The 3,445-nt window shown below is 38.0% G+C and overlaps 1 protein-coding gene across 1 annotated transcript in view; it reads left to right on the top strand.

The window, feature by feature from the left end:
* Positions 1 to 1,053: 1,053 nt before the first annotated feature.
* The window catches only part of LOC101851598, a 13,041-nt gene continuing 10,649 nt past the window's right edge, over positions 1,054 to 3,445 (top strand). Inside the window, exon 1 of the mRNA XM_005105684.2 lies at positions 1,054 to 1,172. The gene's annotated coding sequence lies outside the window, so the exon portion shown is untranslated. The remainder of the gene's footprint in view (positions 1,173 to 3,445) is intronic.

The raw sequence follows: 3,445 nt of genomic DNA, 5'->3' as shown, positions 1-3,445 counted from the left end.
ATGTGTGTGTGTGTGTGTGTGTGTTGTGTGTGTGTGTGTATGTCTGTGGAGCGAAACCGCTTTAGTCATCCTTTCCTCGGTCTGCTAGTATGTCAACCTCTGTTTTACCTGCGTGACATTTTTATGAACTCACGACAATTTAAAAGAGCAGTCCAGCCTCTGTCCATCACTATGCTTTTCACAGGCACTGCGACTTCTCCTGCTTAGCAACGTCTTTATTGTTCTTTCACACGTGTTTAATAAAAGTCTTATTGTGTTTGGAAGACATATTTTGCTGTCTTTTGACTGTTTCCGCTGTTGTTTGTCATATGCTTGTATTTATTTGTTGTTTTTCCTGTTGTTCCTGTGCATAATATCATTGTTGATATTGTTGTTGTGACATTCTATTTTTGTTGTTAGGCTATTGTTTTTTTTTTTTTTTACCCATTCCAAAACTAACTGTCTACGAATAACATATCAAAGAAGAGGGCATTAATTAATTTAGAGTTAACGTCCTCGTCATGAATGAAAGAAACAATGAATGAAGGAATAGATGAATGAATGAATGAATGAATGAATGAATGAATGAATGAATGAATGAATGAATGAATGAATGAATGAATGAATGAATGAATGACCGATGCGTAAAGGCTTAAACTGAGGGGAAAAATCAACTTCAATCCAGAAATTAACAAGGGAAAAGAACAACAGCTAAAAGAATAATGGAACAGAAATGTATGCAAGACTATCCACAAGGCAGTTTCTTGACCTATTACTTACAATTGCTTAGTCTCTATCTGGGTTCAAGCATCATGAATAGTTACTGTGGTACTGTGGGAAGATTAGACAATGTATACAAGACAGCTTGTCCTCTCTACAGTCCCCGTAACTATTGCAGTGGACCCTCATAATGGTTGTCCAGGCAGAAAAATCCTCTTAACACTTTTGCGCGCATCAGGTAACCCAGCGAAAGAACGCCTCTTTCTTTTGAAGCACAACACCGTCTCAAAGAGTGGGCGGTGTGTATCATTTGCGCGAGGGTTCACGCGAGGAAAAGAAAGGGAAAAAAGGGATCTTCAGTGAGGCGGTGCCGAATGAGGGCGAAGGAGCCGATAGAAACACACCCGAGCACTGGACAGTGGTGTTAAGGTCGATAGTGTATTCATAACTCGGGATTATCGGGTGATTTGTTGGTAAGTGTGTTTGACTTACTGTTTGTGCCATTCCTCAAGGACGTCGTTATGATTGATTCAGATAGAGAAATGACTTTGTAAACTTTGCATTTCTATTAACTTTTATACGCCTACTAATGGAAGTGTTTAGTCTATACTTGCTGCTTATACAGTTAACATTAGCTTTTAGTCAAGCCGTAAAATGTGAATTACTACCACGTGCAGTGTAGTTGTATACTAAAGAAGACAGGAACAATGGGGTTATAATCCGAAAAATAGCCACTAGACTTGTCGATGAAAGAAAAACCCGTTGGAGAAAAAAGGCGTGGCATTATTAAAAATGTTTACCGTGACGCACACAACACAACGCTAAATCATATCTACGAGCTACCGTACCATTATTATGCGTATACTTGTATATATGATAATATTATGTACATGTGAATATGTCGTAATGATAATGGTTGAGCGTAGACTGGGCATATTAAACCTACCTACTAAGTAAAAGCATAATGATATATATATATAGAAAGCCGCCAGCAGTGCAGGTCTAGATCTACCTCACTCTTTCTGCTGGGACATTGTATCCCTTTCAGTTCTGGTTGGCCTTGACAGGCAGGGTCAAACAGCCCGCCTCCTAAATAATCCACACAGTGTTGAAGGGGGCGTAAAAATTCTACAATCAGATGATAAAATATGCACACAAAGGTTACTGAATAATGGATTTGAGTTTTGAGAGTAAGCTTTCTGCCCGAGTTACGATATATTTTTCCTGTTATTTGTTTTTGTTTTTGAGTTAGATTCTAGTTTGTTTTATTTTCTTCAAAGTAAACATTTTGGTTTTTGTGCAAAAAAAGTTTAAATTCCAAGGGCCTTCTTCCTTCTTATTTTTCTAATAATATTGTCTTTTTATTTGTTATTATTTGTTGTTTATTCTACTTCACACTGTTTTCACAATTATTAAAAAGTTAATAAAAAGCAAACACTTGCTGCCTCGTTGCTTCCCTGAAGCCGTAGACTAAACGTTGCTTCTGTTTCAATAAAAGGGGAAATTGCCTCACCAATTCATCATCATCATCATCATCATCATCATCATCATCATCATCATCATCATCATCATCATCATCATCATCATCATCATCATCGTCCAGTGACAGATCTGCGACAGACATCGGCGATCATGGTTCTCCATTCATTCCTTTGCTCGGATGCTCTTAAAAAAGCTGCGTTTGCCTGACCTTTCCTTGTTACCCATTTATTTAGGTTCCCTGGGTATGTTGTTCTGGGCCTACCCCTGCCTCGCTTGCCTCAATTTTGCCAGTGAGAGCTAGATGTTCAACACCCTTATGTCTATTTATGTGTCCCAAAAACTGCATTTGTCGTTTCCTGATTGTTTTTAACATTGAGCGTTCCACGTGGGCTTCATCAAGCACTACCTCATTTGATTTCTTTTCCTTCCACGATACTCTTAGCAGTCTCCTAAGAAACCACATTTCTGTTGCTTCTATTTTATTTCCACTGTCTTTAGTGATTGTCCAGCATTCACAGCCATATAGAAGGGTTGACCAAACATAGCATTTCAGAACTTTCATTTTGGTGTTCATTGAGATGTTTCTATTTTTCAGGATTGGGCTCATTTTATTGAAACTAGCATTAGCCATAGTAGTTCTCCTTTTTATTTCTGTGGAGCATTTGGCATCAGATGTTATCATATATCCTAGATATTTAAACTGTTGGACTAGTTTGATCTTTTCACCTTTGCTAATGAGATTACAACTAGGCTTTACTGCCTTTTTGAATATTACTATAATATTACCATGCATTCTGTTTTCTTTACTTTCAACAATAATCCTTCACCAAATCACTTTATCAAAAGTACAGCCTGTAGCACAGATAGTACAAAAACGTAATGCTGTCTTGGAAATAACTATAGCAGAAGAGTCCTTACAATCCTTTTGTAAACAAAACTAGTCTATCAGTTTACGGAGGGTTTATGAACAGATTTTCTGTTAAAGAAGAACTCCTTTATCTCAATTACAACCCATTTCATTGTCCACTGCACCCCCTCACTTCGCTGTTTGTTTCGCTGATCAAGAGTAGAGATAACTAGGACAGTGGGAGAATATAGTATAAATGTGGATTATGTTAGTCCTTCGCTCGCTATGTAGATCGAGAGAACCGGGTACCTCATTTTCTGTCAGGTGAACCGGCATGGCGGGTCTATGAAGAGTTTTAAAGAGATTAGGTTGAAAGTGGATTGAATAGTTTTCCATGAGACCTTTGGGGCAATCCCG

Source organism: Aplysia californica, unplaced genomic scaffold (assembly GCF_000002075.1).
Source record: "Aplysia californica isolate F4 #8 unplaced genomic scaffold, AplCal3.0 scaffold00486, whole genome shotgun sequence".
Taxonomy (NCBI): Eukaryota; Metazoa; Mollusca; class Gastropoda; order Aplysiida; family Aplysiidae; genus Aplysia; species Aplysia californica.
This window is presented reverse-complemented; position numbering and strand designations above follow the sequence as displayed.